We start from the raw sequence: 17,104 nt of genomic DNA on the forward strand, positions 1-17,104 counted from the left end.
CCAATCGCACAAGGGAGCTAACGTTATGTGTCCATGTGCACCCTGCGCATACACCAGCATAAGCTGTGTGCATGCTGACAAATACATACAGGGGAAGGAGGGAGTGCACTGAATTGGACCCTAGCCACAGGGGTCAGTAGTAAAATGGAAATACATATATCCAGGCACATCGCCTCTAGTTAGGACATTAAATAAATTATTAGGGAAAGGGAGGTGCTGAAGGGGGTGTGGCTAGAAAACAGCAAAAATCTATTAACCCTTCGCACACTCACATGCAAATGTTCAAACAATACATTCACAGATTCACTCATCCAGGCACAACTGTTATCCCTACAGCTAAATTAAAAGCCAGGGTTTTAGTTCACAGAAGAATGCATTCTTATGCTTAGTCACCTATACTGCGCAGAAGTACCCAGGTAAACATAGGTGTCCTAACTCTGGCCCTGTAACATGCATAGTGCAGACATGCAAACACATTCATTGCATCAAACCTATCAATGGATTAGGAGCACACATCCTAACTTCCTCTCCTGGGAAAGATGGTGCATCTTACCAATCGCACAAGGGAGCTAACGTTATGTGTCCATGTGCACCCTGCGCATACACCAGCATAAGCTGTGTGCATGCTGACAAATACATACAGGGGAAGGAGGGAGTGCACTGAATTGGACCCTAGCCACAGGGGTCAGTAGTAAAATGGAAATACATATATCCAGGCACATCGCCTCTAGTTAGGACATTAAATAAATTATTAGGGAAAGGGAGGTGCTGAAGGGGGTGTGGCTAGAAAACAGCAAAAATCTATTAACCCTTCGCACACTCACATGCAAATGTTCAAACAATACATTCACAGATTCACTCATCCAGGCACAACTGTTATCCCTACAGCTAAATTAAAAGCCAGGGTTTTAGTTCACAGAAGAATGCATTCTTATGCTTAGTCACCTATACTGCGCAGAAGTACCCAGGTAAACATAGGTGTCCTAACTCTGGCCCTGTAACATGCATAGTGCAGACATGCAAACACATTCATTGCATCAAACCTATCAATGGATTAGGAGCACACATCCTAACTTCCTCTCCTGGGAAAGATGGTGCATCTTACCAATCGCACAAGGGAGCTAACGTTATGTGTCCATGTGCACCCTGCGCATACACCAGCATAAGCTGTGTGCATGCTGACAAATACATACAGGGGAAGGAGGGAGTGCACTGAATTGGACCCTAGCCACAGGGGTCAGTAGTAAAATGGAAATACATATATCCAGGCACATCGCCTCTAGTTAGGACATTAAATAAATTATTAGGGAAAGGGAGGTGCTGAAGGGGGTGTGGCTAGAAAACAGCAAAAATCTATTAACCCTTCGCACACTCACATGCAAATGTTCAAACAATACATTCACAGATTCACTCATCCAGGCACAACTGTTATCCCTACAGCTAAATTAAAAGCCAGGGTTTTAGTTCACAGAAGAATGCATTCTTATGCTTAGTCACCTATACTGCGCAGAAGTACCCAGGTAAACATAGGTGTCCTAACTCTGGCCCTGTAACATGCATAGTGCAGACATGCAAACACATTCATTGCATCAAACCTATCAATGGATTAGGAGCACACATCCTAACTTCCTCTCCTGGGAAAGATGGTGCATCTTACCAATCGCACAAGGGAGCTAACGTTATGTGTCCATGTGCACCCTGCGCATACACCAGCATAAGCTGTGTGCATGCTGACAAATACATACAGGGGAAGGAGGGAGTGCACTGAATTGGACCCTAGCCACAGGGGTCAGTAGTAAAATGGAAATACATATATCCAGGCACATCGCCTCTAGTTAGGACATTAAATAAATTATTAGGGAAAGGGAGGTGCTGAAGGGGGTGTGGCTAGAAAACAGCAAAAATCTATTAACCCTTCGCACACTCACATGCAAATGTTCAAACAATACATTCACAGATTCACTCATCCAGGCACAACTGTTATCCCTACAGCTAAATTAAAAGCCAGGGTTTTAGTTCACAGAAGCATAAGAATGCATTCTTCTGTGAACTAAAACCCTGGCTTTTAATTTAGCTGTAGGGATAACAGTTGTGCCTGGATGAGTGAATCTGTGAATGTATTGTTTGAACATTTGCATGTGAGTGTGCGAAGGGTTAATAGATTTTTGCTGTTTTCTAGCCACACCCCCTTCAGCACCTCCCTTTCCCTAATAATTTATTTAATGTCCTAACTAGAGGCGATGTGCCTGGATATATGTATTTCCATTTTACTACTGACCCCTGTGGCTAGGGTCCAATTCAGTGCACTCCCTCCTTCCCCTGTATGTATTTGTCAGCATGCACACAGCTTATGCTGGTGTATGCGCAGGGTGCACATGGACACATAACGTTAGCTCCCTTGTGCGATTGGTAAGATGCACCATCTTTCCCAGGAGAGGAAGTTAGGATGTGTGCTCCTAATCCATTGATAGGTTTGATGCAATGAATGTGTTTGCATGTCTGCACTATGCATGTTACAGGGCCAGAGTTAGGACACCTATGTTTACCTGGGTACTTCTGCGCAGTATAGGTGACTAAGCATAAGAATGCATTCTTCTGTGAACTAAAACCCTGGCTTTTAATTTAGCTGTAGGGATAACAGTTGTGCCTGGATGAGTGAATCTGTGAATGTATTGTTTGAACATTTGCATGTGAGTGTGCGAAGGGTTAATAGATTTTTGCTGTTTTCTAGCCACACCCCCTTCAGCACCTCCCTTTCCCTAATAATTTATTTAATGTCCTAACTAGAGGCGATGTGCCTGGATATATGTATTTCCTGGTTACCTATACTGGAGCACATATGTCTGGCTACCTATCCTGGAGCACATATGTCTGGCTACCTATCCTGGAGCACATATGTCTAGCTACCTATCCTGGAGCACATATGTCTGGCTACCTATCCTGGAGCACATATGTCTGGCTACCTATCCTGGAGCAAATATGTCTAGCTACATATCCTGGAGCACATATGTCTGGCTACCTATACTGGAGCACATATGTCTGGTTACCTATACTGGAGCACATATGTCTGGCTACCTATCCTGGAGCACATATGTCTGGCTACCTATACTGGAGCACATATGTCTAGCTACCTATCCTGGAGCACATATGTCTGGCTACCTATCCTGGAGCACATATGTCTGGCTACCTATACTGGAGAACATATGTCTGGCTACTTATCCTGGAGCACATATGCTTGGCTACCTATACTGGAGCACATATGCTTGGCGACCTATACTGGAGCACATATATCTGGCTACATATACTGAAGCACATATGTCTAGTTACCTATACTGGAACACATATGCTTGGCTACCTATACTGGAGCACATATGCTTGGCTACCTATACTGGAGCACATATGCTTGGCTACCTATACTGGAGCACATATGTCTGGCTACCTATCCTGGAGCACATATGTCTGGTTACCTATACTGGAGCACATATGTCTGGCTACCTATCCTGGAGCACATATGTCTGGCTACCTATCCTGGAGCACATATGTCTAGCTACCTATCCTGGAGCACATGTGTCTGGCTACCTATCCTGGAGCACATATGTCTGGCTACCTATCCTGGAGCAAATATGTCTAGCTACCTATCCTGGAGCACATATGTCTGGCTACCTATACTGGAGCACATATGTCTGGTTACCTATCCTGGAGCACATATGTCAGGCTGCCTATACTGGAGCACATATGTCTGGTTACCTATACTGGAGCACATATGTCTGGCTACCTATCCTGGAGCACATATGTCTGGCTACCTATCCTGGAGCACATATGTCTAGCTACCTATCCTGGAGCACATATGTCTGGTTACCTATACTGGAGCACATATGCCTGGTTACCTATACTGGAGCACATATGCTTGGCTACCTATACTGGAGCACATATGCTTGGCGACCTATACTGGAGCACATATATCTGGCTACATATACTGAAGCACATATGTCTAGTTACCTATACTGGAGCACATATGCTTGGCTACCTATACTGGAGCACATATGCTTGGCTACCTATACTGGAGCACATATGCTTGGCTACCTATACTGGAGCACATATGTCTGGCTACCTATCCTGGAGCACATATGTCTGGTTACCTATACTGGAGCACATATGTCTGGCTACCTATCCTGGAGCACATATGTCTGGCTACCTATCCTGGAGCACATATGTCTAGCTACCTATCCTGGAGCACATATGTCTGGCTACCTATCCTGGAGCACATATGTCTGGCTACCTATCCTGGAGCAAATATGTCTAGCTACCTATCCTGGAGCACATATGTCTTGCTACCTATACTGGAGCACATATGTCTGGTTACCTATACTGGAGCACATATGTCTGGCTACCTATCCTGGAGCACATATGTCTGGCTACCTATACTGGAGCACATATGTCTAGCTACCTATCCTGGAGCACATATGTCTGGCTACCTATCCTGGAGCACATATGTCTGGCTACCTATACTGGAGCACATATGTCTGGTTACCTATACTGAGGCACATATGTCTGGCTACTTATCCTGGAGCACATATGTCTGGCTACCTATACTGGAGCACATATGTCTGGTTACCTATACTGGAGCACATATGTCTGGCTACCTATCCTGGAGCACATATGTCTGGCTACCTATCCTGGAGCACATATGTCTGGCTACCTATCCTGGAGCACATATGTCTGGCTACCTATACTGGAGCACATATGTCTAGCTACCTATCCTGGAGCACATATGTCTGGCTACCTATACTGGAGCACATATGTCTGGTTACCTATACTGGAGCACATATGTCTGGCTACCTATCCTGGAGCACATATGTCTGGCTACCTATACTGGAGCACATATGTCTAGCTACCTATCCTGGAGCACATATGTCTGGCTACCTATCCTGGAGCACATATGTCTGGCTACCTATACTGGAGCACATATGTCTGGTTACCTATCCTGGAGTGTTAAACAGCAAATTCTGGGGTACGATCCTTTATAAAGTGAAGGATCAAAGAACACAGTCCTTTTTGGGGCAATCCAGGACCATCAGGTTCTAGGACAGGGACTCTGTATAAGTCCCTGCCTACATATATTTGTGGGGTATCATGGGGGTCCATGTCGATATAATCATGTATATGAGACGTTTTTTCCCTTTTGATTGTCTTGTGGGAGGTAACCCGGTGTTTTCATAGGCCTTAGTATTGTGCTCCTTTCCCGTTCCTTTTGGGAAGTTCTATTTAGCATTTTTTTGTTTTAGGTCAAGTGCGTCTGGTGGGTACAGATGCCCCCCATTTTCTGGCTCTTCGCCTGATTGGTCTTTTTGTCTGGTTGAGCTACGCAGGTTTGTTGATGATCATGGCTCTTATCTTTTGTATTTTCTCACTTCTACTTGTAATGTCTATACTGTTAATTTGCCTTGGTTCTTATGGCTCTACCTACTTCTTGTGTGGACCGGCCTGTTAACATGGGAACCGATATTTACTGATTCCCATAAGTTGGTCACATTCAATTTTTCTACATGACTGTTCACTGGCTTTCCCTCCTACTTTGACACACCTGTCGATTCTTACTCCTCATTTTCTATATCACGTATTTCATCTCGGTACTCCATCTTGGTATTTTTTTAGGCATTAAGGTTCTTGGATTGAACCTGGTAAATTATGCAAACCATTTTACTTGGTGCTGGTTTTCTCCTTGGTGATAAATTGTACTTTTTATTGCAATTTATGAACTTTATTCTGTGATTTTAATATGTTATTATATACTATTTTTATTTGTAGAATTGGGTATTACGGCCTGACGAAGGGCACATACAATTCTATACAAAAGCCCGAAACGAACATGTGTCGTTGCCTTGAAGTTTAAATGCCCACAAAGCTACAACCAATTGTTGTTCCAAACCAACCAATGTTTTTTAGACCTTGTGATATTGAAGAACCACTTTTTCTATTTTTTGTACGTGTGTTAATAAAGTTTTTTCAGAGACTTTTTTGCCTATTTGAGATTGCATTATAGTATACTTAGTCATTTTCAAAGGTACCTATCCTGGAGCACATATGTCTGGCTACCTATCCTGGAGCACATATGTCTGGCTACGTATACTGGAGCACATATTTCTGGCTACCTATCCTGGAGCACATATGTCTGGCTACCTATCCTGGAGCACATATGTCTGGCTACCTATACTGGAGCACATATGTCTGGCTACCTATACTGGAGCACATATGTCTGGCTACGTATACTGGAGCACATACTGGAGAACTCCTAGGAGTTCTGGTTCACCATGAGCTTGCTGGGCAATCTGTAATTGCGCAAATTTTGTGAGGAAGCCAATGAACCTTCTTAGTATGCTTTTGGTCTGTGATGAGAGACAAGAACACCCAGAGAAAACGAATGCAAACACAGTGAGAACCTACAAACGCCATGCAGAGTGTCCTGGTTTTAATTCCAAACAGGAGTTGCAAAGTGAGCTTGCTTATGACTTTCACACCATGAAGCCCACACAGATGTCCCAATCCTATTCCTGGTTGTACAGTGTCATGCAATGCTTAAATGTTCAGGACTATATACTGTACATATATATTCAATGGGATGAAATGTGCTTCGGACTGCACACAGAAATAAGCAATTTTCAGTTTGTAAAACAGGATGATTTTTTTTTCTTACGGATAAAACACTAGAGTGCAAGCCCATTATATAAGTTTGCTAGCTAAAACTGTGGTCAGCAAGACATGTAGCAGGTGCGGTACAAGGATGGGTATACATTATAACACCATCATTTTTATGAAGACACCTGATGATCTTTAGGCCCCAATAGAAAATGCAGTAAATAAGTTTTCTTACCGTTCTGTTATTCCAGTAGTTGCTCGACTCTAATGACAAAGAGTAAAAGCTGAATGGGCACTTATATCTGCACGCTAATCTAATTCTAAATACATCATGCATATTAACAGGATTAATGTCAGCTACCATTTCTTCTCAGTTGTGTGGCCTTACCTGCACATTGGAAATAAAAGGTGTTGTTCTGGGAGGGCGATAGGATTATAAAAGTATCTGGGATGGTATTTCTACTTCATATTTGTGTACTTATTTACTTTGCATACTTAAAGAGGAACTGTAGTCAAAATAACATAATGAATAAAATTGCTTTATTTACAATATTTATAAATTATTTAGTTAGTGTTTGCCTATTGTAAAATATTTCCTCTCCCTGATTTATACTTTCTAAAATGTATCATAGGCGGCAACATCTTTAGTACTGGCAGGTGTTCTCTGCTGAAGGTTTGTTTACTGAGAACTCTAAAGCCAGTTGAAAAGATGTATGGTCTCCCAGAATAAACAGAAAAGGCTAAGTTACATACCCATATGCTATATATAGCTACAGGAAGTAATTCTGATGCTGAAAACCAGTATATTTAATATAACAGTGGTGATATTTACTGCATTCTGCTATATGTCATTACGGTTCCCCTGTAAAAATGAAGAACTGACAACATTTACCACTCCAGCACTTAAAAGACATACAAGATGAAACATTAAATCAATGCTCTGGTGCCCTGCTAGCTGCCCGTAAGGCTCACTGACCCATTGGCGGGTCGGCACGCATGTGCAGGCGTGTGCGGCTACTCGCGTGTAAACGCATGCACATCATTGGGTGTGTGCTGCGCCTGCACAGTGGTCTGTAGTATATGCCCCGTGATGTGGGTGCATTTGTGCGCTTGTGGCCACGTGTGCCCATAAACAAAAAAGAGGGAGCACCGTTTCCAAAAAAAGAGTATGCAGCGTGCCCAAGGTCTCTCCCCAGTGCCTCCTGGGAAGTGCAGTCCAGATAACACAGAAAGGACCGGCACCGATGTCTTGTATCAAAGCTCTTTTAATAGCACCAAAGTGGCAGCAGTGACAGACTGCTGTTTCGGTTTACACCTTTATCAAACTGCTCAAAGCCAACTTTGAGCAGTTTGATAAAGGTGTAAACCGAAACAGCAGTCTGTCACTGCTGCCACTTTGGTGCTATTAAAAGAGCTTTGATACAAGACTGCGGTGCTGGTCCTTTCTGTTTTATGTGGCCACGTGTGCCCGCACATGCTCTGAAGCGTAAACTTGCCAATGAGTCGACGAACCTTATGGGTAGCCAGCGGGGCACGGGAGCTTCGGCGAGGGACCCAGAAAACTTCTAGGGGCCAGAAGAAGCCCCAGGTAAGTAAAGATTGATTTAATATTTCACCTCGTATGTCCTTTAAGATATTTTCCTTTCCCTGGAACCTTCTGCAGTGGCAGGCTGCATTTCATGTACAGTTATGGCCAAAAGTGTTGGCAGTGTCACAAATCTGTTTTGCAAGCTCTGCGGCTTCAGTTTCTGTGGCGGTAATTCACATTGGGGTTGATTCATCAAGCTTAACCACTTGAGGACCACAGTGTTAAGCCCCCCTTGTGACCAGGCCATTTTTTCCGTTAATAGGCCACTGCAGCTTTAAGGCCAAGCTGCAGGGCCGCACAACACAGCACACAAGTGAAATCCCCCCCCCCTTTCCCCCCACCAACAGAGCTCTCACTTGGAGGGGTCTGATTGCCCCCGGAATGTTTGTTTGTTTATTGTTATGTGTTTGTTTTTTGTTAAAATTTCCTGTTTTTTTTATTTTTTTTTGTGTATACGTATTCCCCCCTCCCTCCGTCCCCCTGCCAGCCAATCCCCGTAATCAGCTGTCATACCTATGAAGCGGTCGCGTAGAAGTTAATGACAGGAGCGCAAGCTCAGGGCATGCTATTATTATTATTTAGCATTTATATAGCGCCAACATCTTTTGCAGTGTCACCTGATGTGGAATTTGATTGGAAACCAGCGAATTACTGCTTTCTGGCTTCCATGTGGATGGGTGGTGCCAGCACTGCTATTCTATTTGTGGGCCACCAATATTTAAAGATGTAGCGGACCGCATCTATAAGTAATACATTTTGTGTGTGGGGCCGGTAAAAAAAGGCTCAGGGGGCCGCATTCGGCCCGCGGCCTTAGTTTGAGGACCACTGCTTTAGACAATGGCCTCAATTCACTAAGTTCATGCTGGTGATAATTTGGCAAGAGAAAACATCACCACACATCGGCCGGTATTTCCAGTGTTAATTCACTAGATAAGACAAGAAGCTTGTCTTATCAAGGTGTAGAGATAAGTTTTCACAGTGAGAGAGTTATCTTATAATTCCTGTCCTTGAGGGAACACTATCAATTAACATTTTTTTTTTAATGAGATAGGAATTATTTGAGAAGTGCTGGTGTATACATTTCACTGCTTACATCTTTGTTTACTGTTATCAAAATACTTCCACACAAAACTGACAGCCAAGCTAAGCAGGGTGACGACCAGTAAATCATGAGGGAAGGGTGAATACCTCACACTACATCTGTGTTAACCCTGTGTGTGACTGCAGCTGCCTGTATTCTGACTGAGCTGTCTAAAATTGAAGCACCCCTTCACCAATGAATTGTTCCAATACTGCTACAACCTATACACAATGAATTACAGCTTTTGCCTCTGATATTTATTATGAAAAGTAGGTAAATGTTTACACAGCTAATTAGACATTATTTGTACATTGTCATTTTAGAACACTTGGGTATTGATAGTGTTCGAGCAAAAGAAAAAGGTACGGGATATCAAACCTTATATATAGCCTGTCTCACCTATAGGAAATATGAATGCAAAAAAGGGGAGGGGTTGTATAGGGAGCACTAAGGCTAGTTACAAAGTTACAAAATTTATTAGATAAATTAGAGAAAGCTGCAAACAACAAACTTCATTCACACCTTCCCCCTTAAAAACAGATCCTGGCCATGGATCTAATGAGGTAACCCGCAGTTCCACCAGGAGTGCACTCCTATCAAAAAAGCAAAACTGACATGTCAAATGGGTATTCTTCGGGCCCCAAAAGCAGCTGGCCAGGTAGATAGGCAAATCCCAGAAGCAGGCAGCAAGGAAACAGATTCTTCTGCACCAGCCTCTGTTAATGCTCAACCCGTGTGCTGTGCATTGAAAACAGCACGCCTCTATGCAGTTAGCATATACGCCCTCATTACAGACTCAATAACTGATGTCTAACCTCCACTCCTTCATGTGCATGTAGCTTTATGCTGAAGCCCCAAAGAAGACTCATGTGACCCCAGGGTAGCTATAGTGCGTGCATCTTTAGACCAGAGGAGCCAAGCCTCAATTGTGCGATGTCACTTTGTTGCTGGAGCTGGCCCCTAGATCCTGTGGCGCGGCCAAGTCCGTGTTAATGCATACGGCAGAGGAGGGGGAAGAGTGGTGGAGGCACGGGGAACGCTGGTGCGGCGTTGATGCGCTAAGGCTTCCGGGTTACGCCTCCTCACGTGACGCATTTCGTCACTATCCCGTGACTTCCTCAGACGTGACGTCACCGGCGTGGTTGCACCCTTATATAGCCATGGCAACCACGCTGGGACCTAGATGGAGGTGGATTTAAAATCAAAACGCTGATGCGCTTCCTCAGTAGTAGTTTCAATGCGGAACCAGCAAATGACACAGCGCAATAAAGGTAAACAAACTGTCACAGAAACGCTTTCAAATTCAAGTCTCTATTTAGGCCCTGCGGAAACAGGCTGCCACAATCAAATATAAATTTAGATTCCTTCCGTAGAAGTTGTCTGTCATAATCACCCCGACGGGCACTGATATTCAGTTTAAAGATCCCCATAAACCGAAGTCCAGAGACATTGCCATTGTGTACAGTTCTAAAATGCTGAGCCAGGGGGTTAAGCCTTTTTTTTATCAATTGTGGTGCTTTTTATATTTGAGATATGTTCCCCAATACGCACATTAAGGGGTCTGTATGTTTTCCCAATGTATATCAGGTCGCAAGGACATCTGATCTGGTAAACTACTTTAGTGGAGGAAAAAGTAATATAATCGTTAATTGCAAAAGATTTTGATCGATCGTGATTGAAAAATCGATTACCCAATTGGACATGCCTGCACACATCACAGTCCAAGCACTTATGCATACATACCTCTATTAGATTTCTTTTTGGGGGACTTATTCCACCCAAACTTATTGGAGACCAACATGTCACCCAAATTAGTACATCTTTTGGCAGCCATATGTGGGTAATCACCCACAATCCCCGCCATTGCTGGATCCCTTTGCAGGAGATGCCAGTATTTTTGTAAAATCTGTCTAATCTCACCGAAGTGAGCTCCATAGGTCGTGACAATGCGGGAAACCTCCAGTGGTCTGGGTACCCCGCCAGTGGGGGCCCCATGCCCCTCTTTTCGTCTTTTTGCTAATAGATCACTTCTATCGCGGGCCAAGGCCCTATGATATGCAGTTATAATCACACGATTGGGATACCCCCTTGCCAGGAGCCTGCCCCTCAAATCCCCGGCTTCCTTTTTGAAATCAATTAAAGTATTACAGTTTCTCCGTAATCGGAGAAACTGTCCTGTGGGGACCGCCCACTTTTGAGCCGGGAGATGGGAGCTGGCAGCCGACAGGAGGGTATTCCCAGCAGTGGGCTTCCTGTATGTGCAGGTAACCAGGGAGTTTCCCTCCTTTCTAATAGAAAGATCTAGGAAAGAAATCTCATTGGGGTCACTGGTATATGTTAAGAAGATGTTTCTGTTGTTCATGTTCAAGTCAGAGTTAAACAGGTCAAGGTCCTGTCTAGAACCCTTCCACAATACGAATACGTCATCCACGTATCTTAGCCATAGGGCTACGTGTTCCCGGTACCCAGGCCTGCCCCTCACCACCTCCTGCTCCCAAAAGCCTAGGTGGAGGCAGGCATAGGCAGGGGAACACGCAGCCCCCATGGTCACGCCCCTTTTCTGTCTGTAGATAGATCCACCAAACTCAAAGTAGTTATTTTCAAGAATTAGTTTCATTGCGTCCAAAACAAAGTCTGCATGACTTTCAAACCCTTGATAATATTTAAACAGGTAATGTTCCAAAGCTTCCAAACCAATTGGGTTAGGAATCGAGGTAAAAAGAGACTCGACATCGAGGCCAACCAGCAGCCAATCCTCACCAACGAAAACATCCTCAATGCCAGCCAGCACATCACCGGTATCCATGACAAAGGAAGGTAATCTTTTAACTATTTCCTTCAGTTTTAAATCAACATATTGTGACAATTTCTCTAAGGGTCCATTGTTGCCCGATATAATCGGGCGTCCTGGTGGGTTGTGTATATTTTTATGTGTTTTGGGTAAGAAGTAAAACGTTGGGATGGTATATTCCGATACATTTAAATATTTCATTTCTCTTTCCATTAAAACCCCCTCCAAAAACCCCCATTGGACCTTCAAGTTAATTTTTTCCACCAGATATTTAAAAGGGTTAGAGCTCACCCTTTCATATGTATCTCTGTCGCTAAGTAATCTTCTAGCCTCCTTTTCATAGAATGCTTTCGTCATTAGCACAACGTTCCCCCCCTTGTCACTATTTTTAATCACCAGGTTTGGATTTGATTGTAAACTCCTAAGGGCTTCCCTTTCACTCCTAGTTAAGTTGTCTCTACCCTTTTGGCCCCAATCAATTTTCTTTAAATCCTCAGCGACAAGATCCATAAACATGGACGCATGCCTATTGGAGGTAAGAGGGGGCATATAACTAGATTTTGGGAACAATTTTGGGTGCAAAGTGACAGGGTTCAACTGTGCATTGACCTCTTCCATGAGGTGCTCTAAGTCAAAATCATCAACATCAATAGGGGAATCTGGAATGTCATGTACCGGTGATGGGCTGGGGGCTTCAGAGGAATGCATCCGTCGTAGGAGCACTCTGCGCAAAAAAAGTTGGATATCTTTGTAGGTCTCAAATTCACTGCCACCCTGTTTCGGACAGAAACTAAGTCCCTTCCTCAAAAGGTTAGTCTGTTCATCAGTCAAAGTCTCTTGTGTCAGATTGACAATGTCTAAATTGTCCTTGGGGGGATTGTCGGTGGTAGCTAGCGTGAGGAACCCCTCCCCGTATTCTGTCTTGTCTGAACCCCTATTCTTCCTGCCATGTTTGCCCCTCCTCCTTCTTCGTCTTCTAAAAAATCGGAGCCTCTGGATGACTCAGAGGCTTTTGAAGGTATAGAGGATGAAATTGCTGGGGAGGATAAGCTATTATTGGTTAGATTGTTCCGCCAACACAAACGTATTTCTATCAAGTATGTTAAAAAGAAGTTGGAGATTATTAGCATGGAGAGATACATTGACAAAAACATTATCCCCAGAGGCATCAGGGAAAGGGTTGCCCCAGCCGAACACCTCCAAACTTTACGGACGAGACTGGAACTGATGCCTCTGGTACAGATGGTGAACCAATACGAAATTCTGGTATTTTGAAAAATAGGAAATGCAAAACAAGGCAAAACAGGAAAAAACGTAATAACAGAAAGGAAGAAAATCAGGGGGACTCCGATTTTTTAGAAGACGAAGAAGGAGGAGGGGCAAAAGTGGCAGGAAGAATAGGGGTTCAGACAAGACAGAATACGGGGAGGGGTTCCTCACGCTAGCTACCACCGTCAATCCCCCCAAGGACAATTTAGACATTGTCAATCTGACACAAGAGACTTTGACTGATGAACAGACTAACCTTTTGAGGAAGGGACTTAGTTTCTGTCCGAAACAGGGTGGCAGTGAATTTGAGACCTACAAAGATATTCAACTTTTTTTGCGCAGAGTGCTCCTACGACGGATGCATTCCTCTGAAGCCCCCAGCCCATCACCGGTACATGACATTCCAGATTCCCCTATTGATGTTGATGATTTTGACTTGGAGCACCTCATGGAAGAGGTCAATGCACAGTTGAACCCTGTCACTTTGCACCCAAAATTGTTCCCAAAATCTAGTTATATGCCCCCTCTTACCTCCAATAGGCATGCGTCCATGTTTATGGATCTTGTCGCTGAGGATTTAAAGAAAATTGATTGGGGCCAAAAGGGTAGAGACAACTTAACTAGGAGTGAAAGGGAAGCCCTTAGGAGTTTACAATCAAATCCAAACCTGGTGATTAAAAATAGTGACAAAGGGGGGAACGTTGTGCTAATGACGAAAGCATTCTATGAAAAGGAGGCTAGAAGATTACTTAGCGACAGAGATACATATGAAAGGGTGAGCTCTAACCCTTTTAAATATCTGGTGGAAAAAATTAACTTGAAGGTCCAATGGGGGTTTTTGGAGGGGGTTTTAATGGAAAGAGAAATGAAATATTTAAATGTATCGGAATATACCATCCCAACGTTTTACTTCTTACCCAAAACACATAAAAATATACACAACCCACCAGGACGCCCGATCATATCGGGCAACAATGGACCCTTAGAGAAATTGTCACAATATGTTGATTTAAAACTGAAGGAAATAGTTAAAAGTTTACCTTCCTTTGTCATGGATACCGGTGATGTGCTGGCTGGCATTGAGGATGTTTTCGTTGGTGAGGATTGGCTGCTGGTTGGCCTCGATGTCGAGTCTCTTTTTACCTCGATTCCTAACCCAATTGGTTTGGAAGCTTTGGAACATTACCTGTTTAAATATTATCAAGGGTTTGAAAGTCATGCAGACTTTGTTTTGGACGCAATGAAACTAATTCTTGAAAATAACTACTTTGAGTTTGGTGGATCTATCTACAGACAGAAAAGGGGCGTGACCATGGGGGCTGCGTGTTCCCCTGCCTATGCCTGCCTCCACCTAGGCTTTTGGGAGCAGGAGGTGGTGAGGGGCAGGCCTGGGTACCGGGAACACGTAGCCCTATGGCTAAGATACGTGGATGACGTGTTCGTATTGTGGAAGGGTTCTAGACAGGACCTTGACCTGTTTATCTCTGACTTGAACATGAACAACAGAAACATCTTCTTAACATATACCAGTGACCCCAATGAGATTTCTTTCCTAGATCTTTCTATTAGAAAGGAGGGAAACTCCCTGGTTACCTGCACATACAGGAAGCCCACTGCTGGGAATACCCTCCTGTCGGCTGCCAGCTCCCATCTCCCGGCTCAAAAGTGGGCGGTCCCCACAGGACAGTTTCTCCGATTACGGAGAAACTGTAATACTTTAATTGATTTCAAAAAGGAAGCCGGGGATTTGAGGGGCAGGCTCCTGGCAAGGGGGTATCCCAATCGTGTGATTATAACTGCATATCATAGGGCCTTGGCCCGCGATAGAAGTGATCTATTAGCAAAAAGATGAAAAGAGGGGCATGGGGCCCCCACTGGCGGGGTACCCAGACCACTGGAGGTTTCCCGCATTGTCACGACCTATGGAGCTCACTTCGGTGAGATTAGACAGATTTTACAAAAATACTGGCATCTCCTGCAAAGGGATCCAGCAATGGCGGGGATTGTGGGTGATTACCCACATATGGCTGCCAAAAGATGTACTAATTTGGGTGACATGTTGGTCTCCAGTGAGTTTGGGTGGAATAAGTCCCCCAAAAAGAAATCTAATAGAGGTATGCATAAGTGCTTGGACTGTGATGTGTGCAGGCATGTCCAATTGGGTAATCAATTTTTCAATCACGATCGATCAAAATCTTTTGCAATTAACGATTATATTACTTTTTCCTCCACTAAAGTAGTTTACCAGATCAGATGTCCTTGCGACCTGATATACATTGGGAAAACATACAGACCCCTTAACGTGCGTATTGGGGAACATATCTCAAATATAAAAAGCACCACAATTGATAAAAAAGGCTTAACCCCCTGGCTCAGCATTTTAGAACTGTACACAATGGCAATGTCTCTGGACTTCGGTTTATGGGGATCTTTAAACTGAATATCAGTGCCCGTCGGGGTGATTATGACAGACAACTTCTACGGAAGGAATCTAAATTTATATTTGATTGTGGCAACCTGTTTCCGCAGGGCCTAAATAGAGACTTGAATTTGAAAGCGTTTCTGTGACAGTTTGTTTACCTTTATTGCGCTGTGTTATTTGCTGGTTCCGCTTTGAAACTACTACAGAGGAAGCGCATCAGCGTTTTGATTTTAAATCCACCTCCATCTAGGTCCCAGCGTGGTTGCCATGGCTATATAAGGGCGCAACCACGCCGGTGACGTCACGTCTGAGGAAGTCACGGGATAGTGACGAAACGCGTCACGTGAGGAGGCGTCACCCGGAAGCCTTAGCGCATCAACGCCGCACCAGCGTTCCCCGTGCCTCCACCACTCTTCCCCCTCCTCTGCCGTATGCATTAACACGGACTTGGCCGCGCCACAGGATCTAGGGGCCAGCTCCAGCAACAAAGTGACATCGCACAATTGAGGCTTGGCTCCTCTGGTCTAAAGATGCACGCACTATAGCTACCCTGGGGTCACATGAGTCTTCTTTGGGGCTTCAGCATAAAGCTACATGCACATGAAGGAGTGGAGGTTAGACATCAGTTATTGAGTCTGTAATGAGGGCGTATATGCTAACTGCATAGAGGCGTGCTGTTTTCAATGCACAGCACACGGGTTGAGCATTAACAGAGGCTGGTGCAGAAGAATCTGTTTCCTTGCTGCCTGCTTCTGGGATTTGCCTATCTACCTGGCCAGCTGCTTTTGGGGCCCGAAGAATACCCATTTGACATGTCAGTTTTGCTTTTTTGATAGGAGTGCACTCCTGGTGGAACTGCGGGTTACCTCATTAGATCCATGGCCAGGATCTGTTTTTAAGGGGGAAGGTGTGAATGAAGTTTGTTGCTTGCAGCTTTCTCTAATTTATCTAATAAATTTTGTAACTTTGTAACTAGCCTTAGTGCTCCCTATACCACCCCTCCTCTTTTTTGTATTGATAGTGTTCTTTTAAGTTATCACCTCTGTAGTTATCTTCACATGCAGTATATATAGGGAGGGGAGGAGCAGTTTCAGGATGTAGCTTCACCCCTCCTGCTGTTTCCTATGCCAGGACGATTACAGCTAACCTGTGTACACAGGCTGAGTAGGGGAGAGATAGAGAGAGTGAGTGAGTTAATGTGTGTGTGTGTGTTTCTGTATGTGTCTGTGTATATATTATGCTTGGTGATTCTCTCTCCCACCTATCTGTGTACCTGCTGTGTATATTTCTCTCTATACAGAGTTCCTTTCTGCATAA

General features: G+C 44.1%; 1 protein-coding gene across 1 annotated transcript in view; it reads right to left on the reverse strand.

Annotated features, from left to right (window-relative positions):
* POR (cytochrome p450 oxidoreductase) overlaps positions 1-6,892 on the reverse strand; it is a 158,718-nt gene extending 151,826 nt beyond the window's left edge. The window contains exon 1 of the mRNA XM_068264845.1: positions 6,872-6,892. The gene's annotated coding sequence lies outside the window, so the exon portion shown is untranslated. The remainder of the gene's footprint in view (positions 1-6,871) is intronic.
* Between the last annotated feature and the right edge of the window lie 10,212 nt (positions 6,893-17,104).

The sequence above is a fragment of the Hyperolius riggenbachi genome, unplaced genomic scaffold, assembly GCF_040937935.1.
Source record: "Hyperolius riggenbachi isolate aHypRig1 unplaced genomic scaffold, aHypRig1.pri scaffold_181, whole genome shotgun sequence".
Classification (NCBI taxonomy): Eukaryota; Metazoa; Chordata; class Amphibia; order Anura; family Hyperoliidae; genus Hyperolius; species Hyperolius riggenbachi.